Consider the following 15632-nt stretch of genomic DNA (forward strand, 5'->3'; position numbering starts at 1 on the left):
ACCCATAAGGTAATTATCAGGAGAGAGCGCTAAGCCAGTACGACTATGTAGCACCTTGGAAAGGAAATTAGGATAAGTATTTACGATAGGACGGAGGAAAGGAATGGTCCCTAACTACTTGGTTTGGGTACCTAATTGCTGCTCGAAAACGCAAATCTTGTTAATGTTTTATTTTTATATGATCTTCAAAACTTTCATATTATGCACACTGACTATTATTTAACATATGCATTAGGATTATACGTTTCTTTAACAAATAAAGTTTCAATCTTTGAAAAGTTTTCTCAAATTGTATATGTGCTTGCCTGGCCACCCTTCGTTTGGATTCATTTAAGTCTCTTGACTTGGCCTTCGGCAGAGAAGTTAGGCTTCGGTAAACCTCTAGTGGTGCATATGCAGTGCACCCTCTCATATCCAGACTGGCTTATAATGGGTCCCTCTTTAACAACCTGACTAAATCTGCCCAGATTCGCCTCAGAAATTCTGATTGACAAAAATAGGATGGCAGATAGTGATGCATTATCGTAGTTTCATGACAAAGTAATTTCAATAACAAAATCAGTTGTATTATTTTTGCTAGTTTTGTTTTATAGTTGTAAATATTATTCAAAGAAATACATTTATATTTTATAAATGTTTTGCTATACACATACTACCATATAAATCGTACTTTGTTTGTGTGACATTTTTTCTGAGAGAAACAGACCTAGTGACACAGCGAGCGTGCTTCCTTGCCTGTGGGGTCTCGCCTCTCGGTACTCAGGTATTTTCTCTGGCTTTCTTTTAATATATCATTATTTGCGAGTTGAAGCCATGGCGTGCGGGCAAAGCATTATGCGTACATCAAATTAGGGTAAGAGAACTTTACTTACCAAGGATTATAATCAAGAGTTATTAGGAAAACGTGAACGTGGTTTGTGCGGAAAGTGGTATAGCATACCATGATAATGGTAGTTTCTGATGTAATAAGAACAGCATAAGTAATCATATAGTTTGTGAACAAAATGGAAAGCAGTGGGGGAAAGAGCAATCACCTTAGGCGTCGAAACCTTTTAAGAAAGGGCTATGAAAGTTGCTTGTTTTGTTGTGCTCTGGGACTAATTATTTGGTCGGGTGGGGATGGAGAGAGGTGTTTGTTTTATTAGGTGCGGCATGATACGGTAATACGGTCGTACCGTGCACATGGAAGGGTTCACACACGTAACATTAAAAACAAGAAACCGCATGCGCCTTTGAAGTGTGAGAATTGAGCAGGAGTGAAAGGAATACTCAGAGAAAAAAATATAATAAATTACTCTAATCAAGATAAACCAATAACAACTGATGTACACACAAGCCCCAGATTTGAAACACTTGGCTAACACAAAAGCAAGATTAACATGACAAAACTTACGTTAACACATATACTGTTGTCTGAGAATAACTACACGAAACGCTACAAACTGTTCACGAAGCGGTATCTGATGGAGCAGGCAAGCAGAAATGTAGTAATACCTGAGCACATGAAGAGAGACTGTAACGTGATGGCTGGGGTCAGGGGTACTTATACCCCCAACGTTGACATCAAATCCTCTATCACCGTTGACTGTCGAACTAGTCGCCGGCGAGTTAACTATCAATTTGTTGGTCATACTCATCCACCGGTTGGTGCACCTGGTATGGTGTATGGGATGTACCCTGGGAGTATTGGCTAGACTGTGTCCGGACTTGCGTGAGCTTCATTACCATGGACATATTAATGATGAACTTAGGTCCTGGTGGAGTGTAGAAGTGTCGTGAAAAATTTATCAACGAAGATGGTGAGTGCAGAACCAGTTTTTACAAAGGATATAAAATATTTTATGAATTCATTTTGTCTGGGAGCTACTGTATTTTAACATTTACAAAAAGATAATTGGCCTTTTCATACAGCCTGAGTTTAGATTTCTCTGTAAATGATTAAAGTTTTTCAGTGTAAGATGTAATACTGCAGTGTGTGTGTCCCTGTCTTTGTCCACACACTTTACACTTTACTTTATATAGATCCCTATACAATCCCAACTGCCAGAGATACTTGTAGCAAAGTCGTATTCGAGCTGACAACGTATGTCAGTCTACTGATTGTTATTAGCCGCATATAGATGATATGTTTGACCCATTTCTTTGTGATGAACAATGGATTTTAGTTCCTGTTTTACTATTATACTTTCTTCAAATTCATTTAAGAGTTCTCTTCTAATAATACTTTTAAGGGATCCATTTGATAGTTTAAGACTACTGTTAACATTGTCATGATTTGCTGCAAGCTTAGCAAGGGCATCACATTTATCATATTTTTATAATGCTAAAAAGACTCCACAACATTTTGACTTTGATCCCCTTATTAGTATGCATACATATATATCTGTCCTAACCTGCCTACATTGTGGAAAATTCCACTCACCATATCCATATTATTATCTAAGGAATTAAATATTTCCATATTTATTTATTTATATACAAGAAGATACATTGGGGGATAACAGAGAACATAGAAATTAAGTTGATTTTACATTCTTGTAAAGCCACTAGCACGCATAGCGTTTCGGGCTATGTTATCTATATTTACATCAGAATCATATCTCTACTGATGATTTAACAATCATCAGTATCTATATTAGCAGCCTACATGACCATTTGATAAAGTACACCATTGGACTCAATGCCTATATAAGGCTGAACATTGTGCATGTTATCACAAGAATCTAAAAGCTTCCAGGAGGAACTGATAATCAAAAAATCAAAAAATATTGTTGGAGCAAAGTTATAGCTTCCAGTGATGTATTTTCAAAATCCTTAATAAAGGACAAATTGTACTTTTAAGTACTGTCAATAATCTTTAAATCTACTAAGTGTTTATCTTGTGATATAACTTTATCACAATAATCAGTCTAAGTAATGAAAATAATCATTTTATAATCATTGCCGGCACCTTCACTGGAGGAGGGGGCCGACGCCGGTGGGGCAGGAGCGCCCAACGGGGACAGTACCTGATCACCCTTTGTTGACATCAAAATATTTCACGTGTGCAGTGTTTGAGGACAGTTTCAGTGGACACCACCGCACAAAATACTTAGCTAATCACCAGTAATCACTCCCTAGATATTCGGAGAGTCCCTGATCTATAATCTAAGCTAGAATTCGTCTATAAGAACTCATATTAATAGTGAGAGTGAACTCATGTACCCAGAGACTTGCCACGCTTCCACCATCATTTAATCCTTAACACTGCTACACGTATCCATCCTACAGCAAACGCTACCAGGAACTCAATCAACATCAAGGTGCTCATCATCAAAAATACAGAGCCTATCTCCTGAGAGATGATACAGTCTGACAACTTGCCAGACTAGGCTCCTGTTCTCAGTTTCAGGATGTTATTAATTGTTTTAGAGCGTAGATTGGTCAATATTATTCTTTATGACATTAATACAACCATATATAAATTGAGAGTTGTTATGAAGCGAGACAAGGCCTCGCTAATTAGTGAGTAGATTTACCTTCAGTAACTGAACTTCTTTTATTGCTGAATATTCATATAAATTTGAATCTCTATATCTTGTATATATAATTCTTTAGTATAATCCATACATTTAATTGCCATATCCATTAATCTTAATTTGAATTTGAACTAATCAAATTAGTTTATTTTATTGCATATACTATTTTCTATGCATAGTGTTCATGCATTATCCTTGTATTATACAACTACTTTGTTGAGAATATCAGAACAATTGATAATTGGCTGTTACAATATTTCTAGAGCTAGGTTAAACTATGTAATTATTTCAGATCTTTGTTCACGAACCGTACCAGTGTTTACAGTTATAGACTGTCTTTTATCAATTTATCATTGTAAAAATCACAAGCTAAATGTGTTTGAATACCCGCAGGTATATTGTGGCTCTGCAATCAATGAGTCAGCTCAGCTTTAAGGACCGTACCTACTACAGCCCATTACTAGTATCAAGGATACATAGAATTTGGACTTACATCCCAAACATAGGACCCTTGCCTTTAAATAAGAATATGTATGTTTTATTTTTGCATTTGAATGAATTATATTCAATACTTAATTTTCTAGTCCTGTGTAATTCTCTTCATCAACATAATCCCGGTATTTCTCCTACATACATGACTGACTATCCTACCAGAAGGGAATTTTTAGTGTTACGTAGCTCTTTACACGATTTATGTAACCCTTCATGACGTTTTGACCTGCAAAGTTTCAACAAGACTTAATCAAGAATATACAATATATTGCTAGATCATTAGCCTATCATTTTATAAACTTGATTATACACTTCCTTATCATACTAAGCAAATATAATATAAAACTTCAATAAAATGTTAATTCCCTGACTTAAATTGATATTCATTGTCATATAAACATTACTGTATATCTCACGACAGTTATACCTTCATACAGTGTATACCCCAATACAGTATAAACCTTCATATATCATATATTTTCTCCAGAGTACTGCAGTTGGCAGGCAGTATGGGTGGAACAAGCCAAGTGTCAGGAGAACCTATTGAGTGTGAGAGCACGCTGGGCAGAGCGAGGAGCGTGCCAGATGCCCATAACCCACTGGAGGACAAGAGAGCGGTGCTGGAACCAGGCAGACACTACTACACACCACCTACCTTCAGGAAACAACTTGCTCGCTTGCTGGTAAGTCAGTGTCGGGATCTGTCTGGTGACTAAGTTGCCACACGCCCGTAAGTGATTTCTCAGCTAGACATTTTGAATATATTTGGTTTCACATTATCGGAGAAGCCTATTAGGCTAATCGTGGTCCTCCAAGACAAATAACTGACCTCCAGGATGCAGGTTACCTTGTGTTTACCTTTCGTTGGTTTCGGGAATCAACGTCCTCGCGGCCCGGTCTCTGACCAGGCCTCCTGGTTGATGGTCTGGTCAAGCAGGCTGTTGGCCGCAGCTACTCGCAGCCTGACGTATGAATCACAGCCTGGTTGCAACCTACATTAGTTGACTAATAATTCCCAAGTACCTATTTAGTGCTAGATGAACAGAGGCATCGGGTAGAAGGAAACTACCCAAAACGTCTTGTCCTACTCGAAAATCAAGCCTGGAACTTATAAACGCTGAATTCATTTGATCTTTTGGGTAAAAAAGTCATTGTCGCTGTACCCTACAGGGATAGTATACCCACCAAAGACATGGGTAGTTTGTACCCTGGACCAACGGGACTGTAGGTGATGGATCAAACTTAGTCTGTCTACTATTCTTTGGGTATGAAAGGGCTTCATAAGCCACACCACTGCCCTCCAGGTAAGTCCCAATCATCCTCAACACCCAAAAGTAGCTTTATAAGAAAAGTTATCCATGGTTACCCCTATATTTAATATGGTTAGGAAATATGCATGTAATATTTAGCAACACACGCTGAGGATATCCATATTATTATTATTACTATTTATTTATTTATTTATTTATATACAAGAAGTTGTATTGGGGGTTAACAGAATATAGAAAATAAGTTGAATTAACATTCTTGTAAAGTCACTAGCATGCATAGCGTTTCTGGCTAGTCCTTAAACTAACAATTTTTTTTTTATAAATTAACAGTAAAATTGATAAAAAATGTTAGCAGATATTTTAACGCTTATCTTTACAGGTACAGAAGTACCTGTACCTATAAAGATAGTTTAGGTACTAATTATTATTATTATTATTTTCCTGGGCCTGGTGATGACATCATCCGTCCGCATGTCACTCATTAATTCACCATCTAATCCATCCCAGTTAATATTCTGAAAATTCGGCCACCTGGGTAACTCAGTTGAAATCATGCAAACTAATTGGTCATTTGAATGGATCCAACAATTAAGTTTTGGATTACCTGCTACACTTCCTACACACTTCCTCAAACTTTACCTCAACTTTGTTTAATAGGTGTAATAAAACCAATTAATAGTATATTTGTTTATTTGTAAAACAATTTTAAGCTGAGGATACCCCTATTATTATTATTATTATTATTATTATTATTATTATTATTATTATTATTATTATTATTATTATTATTATTATTATTATTATTATTATTAATTATTATCATTAATTATTATTATTTTCCTAGGTCTGGTGATGACGATATAATCCGTCAGCATGTCACTCACTAATTCACCATTTAATCCATCCTAATGACTATTCTGAAGATTCGGCCGCCTGGGTAACTCAGTTGAAATCATACAAAATAATTGGTCATGGGGAGAATCAGTTCCTCCCCACTTTGCTTGGGCGCCGATTTAGTATTTTTGTTTTCTCTGAAAAGAGGACTAGTATACCCAATGGTATCAGCGTAGCAGCGCATTGATAAATTCATTAAACAAAATTAGGCTGAGCACACCTCCCTGTTGGGTGCCTAGTACAAAGTTTCTTGTTAAACTTCTAAGCCCTTGAAACAGTGAAGATAAGTTACTTCCCGTTAGATAAGTAATGTATGATTCAGCAAAGATTTGAAATCTAGGAAGGTAATATATGACTTTTCAGTGTGTACATTCCTTCCATGTATGAAACCACGTTTTTGGGGGGACAGTAACATTCATTGCAATTGTGCGAGCAGAGGGAAGGGACAATATCCAGTAGTCTTACTCTGCCCAGGAGGGACAACAGCTACAAAACAACAGTTGCACCCAGTCTCGTTGAACCAGAAACTGAAAATTACCAAGCAGTTCCTAACTAAAGCACCACTCATGGGTAAAGTTACACTGCTTCCTTCACTAAGAATACTTTTTTAGTGGCTGCGTCTTTTGATGCGAATAAGTAATCTATCATTCGTATTTATTCCTTTCCAGCCTGCCGTTCCTCTGATGCCTATCATGCCTTCTATGTCTCTTATTCCTATTTTGTCTACCCGTTATGCCTAGCGTGTCTGCTATGCTTGCTGTGTCAATGTCTGTCATATCTGCCCTGTCGTACATTTCTGTAGTACTTGTCATGACCGTCAAGCGGTTCATATTTGACATGTTTTTCATGTCAGACATCTGTGACATTCCAGGCCCACGCAGCTTTTCCTTGGGAAAAGTTATGGCCAACGGAAGGATGCTTCCGAAAGTGGTAAGGACAGCGAACATTAACAGTGAACAGAGATAGTTCAAAGAGTAGGCCGCTAATGAAGGATCGACGTAGCTGTTTAAAGTGAGACCCGAACCCAATAAACGTGCCAGGAACAGACACACACCGCTCACTCCTAACTTAGTCGAGTTTGGTAAGACGTTGCTAATGTCTCGGTGGTGAAGTGGAAGGATGGCAGATGACTCTGAGTTTGTGACAATTGTAGCTTGGTCATCTTTGGTCTGGGTGTATGATTCAGCCTGTGGAGGTGATGAATTGGAAGAAGTTGAGGAAGAGTCCCTCGAGATGTTGCTGCTCTTCTTGGCGTTGGAGATAACGCCTAAAGGTTTCTTCTCTTCGAACATTTCATTTTCTTCTATGAACGAGAGAAGTGGGTGAGGAGGATTGCCAAGTCCCAGCATGGATCCACTGCTATATCCACTCTGTAATATCCAAAATTCAAAACATTAAGTAATGGAAAAATTAGATTCATTTATAATTCGTCAGCCAGTTCATAGATATCTAGTCCAACCACTTGGGCTGGACGGTAGAGCGACGGTCTCGCTTCATGCAGGTCGGCGTTCAATCCCCGACCGTCCAAGTGGTTGGACACTTCCGTTCCCACATCCCTGTCCCATTCCAAAATCCTTATCCTGACCTCCTTTCAAGTGCTATATAGTCGTAATGACTTGGCGCTTTCCCCCCGATACAACCTATAATAGATATCTAAAATAATCTGAATTTGTACCCAGCATAACTCTAGGTTTACATTTATTATAAATAAGATAAAGGCACTATTGGATTTCTGCCACGAAACGTGTGTGTGGGTAAAGGATTTGATAATAAGTAAAGCACTTAAGAGTCTCTGAGAATAACAGATACTAATATTTAATTAATATATGGTTCTTAAAAAATCAAATTATATTAAATCAACTAAGTGTTGCTTTTTTTTCTTATCTTTTCAATAACTTGATCACATTTTTTTGCTGTTATTTCATCTACTTCAGGTACCGTTGTTGTCTTTGTCACTAGGCGCCAGGCCTGGTGTCTGTCACTGGGCGCCAGGCCTGGTGTCTGTCACTGGGCGCCAGGCCTGGTGTCTGTCACTGGGCGCCAGGCCTGGTGTCTGTCACTGGGCGCCAGGCCTGGTGTCTGTCACTGGGCGCCAGGCCTGGTGTCTGTCACTGGGCGCCAGGCCTGGTGTCTGTCACTGGGCGCCAGGCCTGGTGTCTGTCACTGGGCGCCAGGCCTGGTGTCTGTCACTGGGCGCCAGGCCTGGTGTCTGTCACTGGGCGCCAGGCCTGGTGTCTGTCACTGGGCGCCAGGCCTGGTGTCTGTCACTGGGCGCCAGGCCTGGTGTCTGTCACTGGGCGCCAGGCCTGGTGTCTGTCACTGGGCGCCAGGCCTGGTGTCTGTCACTGGGCGCCAGGCCTGGTGTCTGTCACTGGGCGCCAGGCCTGGTGTCTGTCACTGGGCGCCAGGCCTGGTGTCTGTCACTGGGCGCCAGGCCTGGTGTCTGTCACTGGGCGCCAGGCCTGGTGTCTTTTAAATGTTATCCTCTTATTCAGTACGTCTCTACGAGGACAAAAGAACACTATTTTTTGTCATTAGTGCTACAGAATACTTCATCGTTCTAGTGTATAATCAAGAGGTAAATCACTTCCAATACAAAGTGTAATTTTTTTTCATGGTAAATGTTATTTACTAATTGCTTATGTCTCCAAAGTACTGTATATAAAATAGCTATTATTTCCCACAAACTTTGCTTTTGTGATCAGAAGAGTGATATATTGAAATTTACCTATTTTCCAGAACATCCAGATGGATCCAGTGCTGAGTGAGCATGGAGTGCCTCCATAATGGGGCAAGTTTCCCATTATAAGTCTCTTTCCCTGGCTCACTCGAGCAACTCAGAGGATTACAACACCAAGACCTTGCTGGACGCCTTCAAGTATGATGAGTACGGCCGGGAGGTCAACGGAGACTTCACAACAGTGGCATTCCAGACACGTGTCTCCAAGGCGGTTATACCAAGTTTCCCTGCTATCTTTGCTTCTGGGACAGCTGGGACACTGACAAAAACGAAAAGACGCAAATTCGCCCGTTCTCTCTTTGGAAATAGGTCAGTTTCAAAATATGACTGTCACAAAAGCTAAGTTGGAGAGGAAATAATAAACATTTTCTATATTTTGTATACATCAGCATTTAGGATATAATACTAGCCAGAAAAAAAATTGACATATTTTTACGATAATTACTTTAACTGGTCTACTTAGTAACTTTTAAGTAAACAAAAATTCCAGGTAAATTAAATCTTGGTGGGTTTGACTTGCCATCCTCTATCAACATCACTTTTATCGCTCTCCTTGCACTCATGCTGACTAGTCCTTGACTCCGTGACATGGTATTACTCTCGTTACATTAGAGATAGTTTCTTATTTAATGTAGCCATATATTGATAGGATCTCTCGGGCAGGTAACAAAATATCACAACTAGAAATTACATTTTATTTTATATTACTTGTTTATTGTTTAGGTATGATTTTCCTCTTGTATGATACTTAATGTCTCAGTTATCAAGCAGCTTAATACACCCCCCTCGGGTTGTGTAGAAACACAACCCGAATATCAGGCCACTTACTGTCTTATACACCCAACCCATAAGTTTATAAATATAAGAAGTAACTGATAATGATGGTCTAGAACAGTCCGAAACGTCGTCATTTCATAATGGTCCAGGAGGAATTGAAACGTCATCAACCCTTGATTTTCAGATTTGCGTGTTGGGTGTCTTAATTTTCAGCCACGTTATTGTAACTTAATCTCTACTGCTGTCTTTGGATACAGTAATCCAAATGGGGGTGCATCAGAGATTTATACAGTTGAACCATTACCTTTTTTCCTTATCAAAAGTATGCTTGATTATCCCAAGAGTTTGGTTGGCTTTTCTGACTGCTGCACCAACCTGTTGTGCAACTTTTAATGAGTGGTGAATTTTTACTTCAAGGTCCTTTTCTTCATCAATCTAATGTAATGCTGTTAATTTGGTAGTCGTGGCGTGGGTTGTTATGCCCTACATGCAAGGTCTTGCATTTGTCGACATTAATTTGAAAAGCACTTGCCAGTCTTCTGACCATATGTTGAGTTCATGTAGAGCTATTTGTAAGGCCTCAATATTATTATCATTTCCCACTTTATCATAAATCTTTATGTCATCTGCAAATTTGATGATGAGGTTTGTAATACAGTATTCTCATCTTTGTCATTGATGTATATGACAAAAAGGGTAGGTCCCAAAATGGACCCTTGTGGCACTGTACTTATCACATTTCTCCATTCAGATTAGTTTCCATTTAGCACGACCATTTGTTTTCTTTCCTTCAACCATTGTTGTTATCTATTCTAAATTTTACCATTTCCTTGGCAGTCTTTCATTGTGGTACCTTATCAAAAGCTTTAGCAAAATCCACGAATTTATCTACATCCACCTTTGTCTGAGTAGCTGGTTACCGTTTCCAAAAATGTGAGCAAGTTTGTAAGGCAGGACTTGTTTTTAACAAATCCATGTTGTGTCGATTGTACAAGGTTGTTCACTGAAAGATGGTGAATGATTCCCTCCCTGAGGATTATCTCCGTGAGGTTGCAGATGTGTGATGTAAAGCTGATCGGCCAATAGTGTTCTGCTGAGGTCTTTCTGCGTTTTTTGAAAATTGAAGTGACATTTGCATATTTTCATTCTAAAGGGACTACGCATTGGTTTAGAGAGTTTGTGAAAAGTAATTTCAACGGTAGGCATAGTTCTTCTGCCAGTTCATTAAAGACTGGATTATAAAGGAAATGGATGAAGGAATTTTTTTAACTTTCAGTTTGCTTCTTAGTACCCCTGTCGTTTTTTGTTGCTCTATAGTGAGGTCTGGAGATATGTATACTTGGTTATACCTCTAGATATTAATGAGTATCAGTACCCATCAGGGATGCTAGGCTTCCTAGGGCCTGAGTGCGCTTTGATGTTCCGTATTTATATGTGTGAGCATATTTTTCAGGTTATGCATTAAGTGAGCAAAATATTGGCTTGCTCCCATATGTAAGCATTCGTTATTGACTACTTCTAAATTGTATTTTATGGTTTGCTATATTTTCAAAAACAATGAACATTTCTAGTGCTATGAGTGAGTATTCTTAAGCTTATTATTTAAAGGTTGTAGTGTCTAGCAAACACAAAATTATAACTATCAGATTTCAATCACTTATAAATCCCTAATGCTGAAATAGTTTTATCCGTGCAGTATTCAAGTACTTTACCTAACTTAACCCAATTTCTATGTTAGACACAAGTGAGTCCAGTTAGATATAAATAGGAGCTGCCTGTCATGGACCAATGGGCGTTTTGCACTTTCCTCTGTTACATTAAATTAGTTTTACAAAATGATCCCGCTTCTAGCAGAACCTGCACATGAATCTGTATTTTGGAAATTATATATAATTTTTTTTTTAATATTGCTTTATCCTTGTTTTAATCAAACTTGAACATAACACATTTAATTCATGGAAGATAGCAACTTGGGAAACGTACTGATGCCCTCAAAAGTAAGTGAAACCTACCTGTAATATATTAGCAAATCTAGTTCATTTTTGTTGGGTAAAGTTCGGATAGGCTCCTTAAGAGATTTAGGACTTTAAAAAATAATTCGTGTAGATTTTACCAACAATCTCACAAGATGATTACCATATTCGCCTCATCTCCTCTTGTTTGTATATAGCTCATGTAATTTTTCTTTAGTTTCCAGAGATTTTGTCACAAGGGCGGGGGACTCGTGCAGCATCGAGACCACTTATCACGTTACCTGACATTCCATCATATAAATCTAGTACATATGGTAAATATATTGATGTTCTATTATGTAAGTAGGTTGTAAATCATGTATATTATTTGAGGTCAGGAAATCAACCGTCAAAGGTTAGAATTTTCCATTAGCGGTAATTTGAAACAGGTAAGCAGATATCATAAAAAAATTTGACATCAAAATTAACCAATCAGTTTACATTGACATCACCAATTAAATAAAATTAACCAGGACTTAATTTGAGCATACCAATGAGTGTTACAGAGTTGAGCTCAGTCAATAGTAGCTTACCATGCAAGCCGTGACACTGCTTTGGGAGATTCAAGTGACGTTCTGATTGAATTAGGAGGATGGGTGTGATGTAATGATTGTGTTATAAAACATTTTGTCTGATTTGGCGCTCAGTTGGGACTCTGTTGTATTACTAATTGTTTCAAGAGTCTTGCAGGACACTGGAAGACTGCATCTTCAAGAAATGTAATGAGGTATCAGATATCTGCCACAGGAGAATTCAAGAGAGAGAAACAGCAAGATGTGGTTCATGTGTTAACGCGTATTGAGGCATTGCTGTTGTTGCGGTGGAGAATTTTCCCAATTTAAGGAAGACATAGCAGCATGGGCAAAATGTAACGTCATCTGACAAGGAGACATTAATGGCAAAACAAAAGATCTTTGCTTGTAGGCGCTCAGGTTTAAGGGTCTACAGTGTTAGTGTTGTGACTCATCAAGGGAAATCCATGGCAATTGCAGGAGACTGTCCTTGAGGTGCCCTTCACTGACTGTCTTTTATTAATATTATTTTTTATTGAGCACGTAGTTATTCAGTGGTGCATGACGAACGGACTGCAGTAGTAAATGATTGCTGTGCGAATGCGAATTTCATTTTATGTGCCAAGAAAAAAGATTTAACGTATGCGTTAAATCCAAGCGGGATAACATGCTCAAGTTCCGTTAAATCAGCATTTTAAATGTTGATTTATTGTTACATTGTCATTTATCCAGATTTGTCCCTGGTAGGAGGAGGGTGAAATACAAATATGAATTAGAGGAGTGATGTGCTTTCATCTAAATTATACTCTCGTGTTCATGGCAATCAGAAGGTGATTTTTATTTTTGTAATCCTAGTATGTGCTGATTAACAGATAATAGATATTATAGTGTAGGGTATTACTCCAGAATTATTTTAGTACGTGTATTATGAGTGGTATTTCTTTATGAATAGAGCCAATTTTGATTATAAATGTCAAAGGAATAGTAATTGATGATGCAAAAAATGGTACCGAGCTTTGTTGCTGCAATATTCAGTATTCCTAAAAGTCCCCATCTCATAGGATGGTTAGTCATGCAGGGCCATATGTTCAGTAGCCTGCACTGGCAAATTTTGGGTGCAATATGAGGATATCTTCAAGAACATGAGTGAATAAAGTAATTGCAAAGCTCCAGGTACCTCATGCCAACGAGTCTGAATAGTCTAATAACTGGGCATTCTGTGATGTAGTGTGGGAGATCATGCCCCAGTTTCTGTTCACAGAGTTTGCACCTGGAAAGCTCAGGCTTGGAAGATCCGTCACCTGTGGCCACCTACCACAATGTGGTAGGTGGTAACGGTAACCCAACCTGATCCTGGCAACCACTGTGTCGCACAGTCTGATGGACGTTTTCTGCTGCCCATAAATATAGCTTTCATATCTGAACAAATCATAACTTTTTATACTGGTGCTTTTAGGTCGTTAGGAATCAGTAATTTCTTTCCTATCAGACCAGAGTGTTTGGAACAATATAGTTTTTACCGCAGAGATGGGAATTCTTAGATCTAATTCAACTTTATTTTTGTTACACGCTAATTTGGCTGCAATGTCTGTCTCATTATGATGGGTTATATTTATGTGTGATGGTATCCATACAAAGAAGATTCGAAATCCTTTACTCTGTACAGCGATTAGGTCATTTAGAATTTGTACTATGAGGTTCTTGCTGTCGATCTTCCAGAAGTTTTCGATTGCTTGAAGAGCAGACTTTGAATCACAAAATATTATTCCTCCTCAAATGTTTTTTAATGTGCTGGTAGCTAGTTGTAGTGTTGCTAGTTCTGCTTGTGTGGAGGTCAACTCGTTGTTTAACCTAACACTGACAGTCTGTGTGCAAATATTATTTCTATAAAACCTACATGCCGCTGCAGTCCGTCCAGTAGAAGATTGGACTGAGCCGTCGGTGTAGACATAGTGCACAGTGATCTTAAATTTTCGATGGAGGCAATTGTTTCAAGTGTGACAGTTTTGGGAAGAGCAAGATTCTCATTACCTTTCTTGGTGACGGGTGTGTATGATACTTGTATGGTGGCGTACAGATAAAGAGAAATATCAGAGACAGGTAGATTGCACTTAAAAGGAATGTTGAGTTTGATGAGATTGTAGGCATTTTTGCTCAGCTATTTATCATAAAAGGAGCGAGTTGGTATGTTGGCCTCAGTCAATAGGGTGTTAACAGCACTAAATAATTTGTTTCTGAGCAATGCAGGAGATGTAGGGTCTCATGACTTTAAGGCAAAAGGTCGTGTTGACTTGCATGATTCTCTCTAGTATGGTTGGAAGCTTCAGTTCTTCCCTCATGATGATGACATGTGATAATTAAATACTGATCATCTGACAACAAATACTGAACTTACCTTGGGGGTCTGGTACGAAATTGATCATTTATGATAATTGCCACGTTACCACCCAGATAGACAAAGTAAAAGCTAATAATTGATGCTGCTACAAGAACTCAATTATATGAATAGCTATATATACAGATGTCAACGATGCAGGTGTGTACAGGGTTAAAACGAGTAAAGATTTAGTGTGGCACTAATTTAGATTAGTGTGTCCACTCTAAATTGATTTAGAGTGGACACACATTGTGATAATTGAATGGGTGGTGTATGATTGTAATAATTCTGAATTTATAAAGTATATAAAATCGACAAATGCTGGATAAAAAAAACTTATACTACATTGTCAATATGTACAATGTCTGTATTGCAATATGTACAATGTCTGTATTGCAATATGTACAATGTCTGTATTGCAATATGTACAATGTCTGTATTGCAATATGTACAATGTCTGTATTGCAATATGTACAATATCTGTATTGCAATATGTGCAGTAAAATGCATGCACAAATATGCTTAATGTATATGTTATTAAAGCTCAACTCCAAAAGTGGAAAGACCCTGGAGATTGTCTACAGGTAAACCAAAGCCATGCAACACATTTATACACATCTTCTGTAACATAATCTATCTCACCTTAGCTAAAGTATTAAAAGCCTTGACCTGTTTAACATAACTTCATTTTATGTACAGGTGACCAATGAAGTATAGAGAACTGTAGTCAAATTTGTTCCATATTATGTACTATGCCGGTATATCCTTTACCGTATTAGTCTGTAGAGAGTTTAGTTTTGAAACATGTGCATATGATATAAAGTATAATTTCTAGTATATCTCAGGGTTAGATCAATGCAGGTCGGACATTCAGCACTACGGTATTTCTTCTATGCTTTATTATTAAAATAATCTAAATACATAACAAACAATAAATAGAACAATAAATAAATATATATAATATTCAACATAAGTACTGAAATAACAATGCCGAAGGTGCCACAGTCTTGTGCTATGGCGTCATTCAGCCTCGACCATG

At 38.1% G+C, this 15632-nt stretch overlaps 1 long non-coding RNA gene across 2 annotated transcripts; it reads left to right on the top strand.

Annotated features, from left to right (window-relative positions):
* Window positions 1-660: 660 nt before the first annotated feature.
* LOC138362689 (uncharacterized) lies at window positions 661-15632 on the top strand. 2 transcript variants are annotated; one of them, XR_011227874.1, is made up of 6 exons: window positions 661-763; window positions 3912-4049; window positions 4498-4693; window positions 8915-9224; window positions 11883-11979; window positions 12385-15632. It is a non-coding gene; the product is annotated as an uncharacterized lncRNA (long non-coding RNA). The 2 variants fall into 2 exon arrangements; XR_011227875.1 differs by having other exon boundaries at window positions 12395-15632.

The sequence above is a fragment of the Procambarus clarkii genome, chromosome 9 (assembly GCF_040958095.1).
Source record: "Procambarus clarkii isolate CNS0578487 chromosome 9, FALCON_Pclarkii_2.0, whole genome shotgun sequence".
Lineage (NCBI taxonomy): Eukaryota > Metazoa > Arthropoda > Malacostraca > Decapoda > Cambaridae > Procambarus > Procambarus clarkii.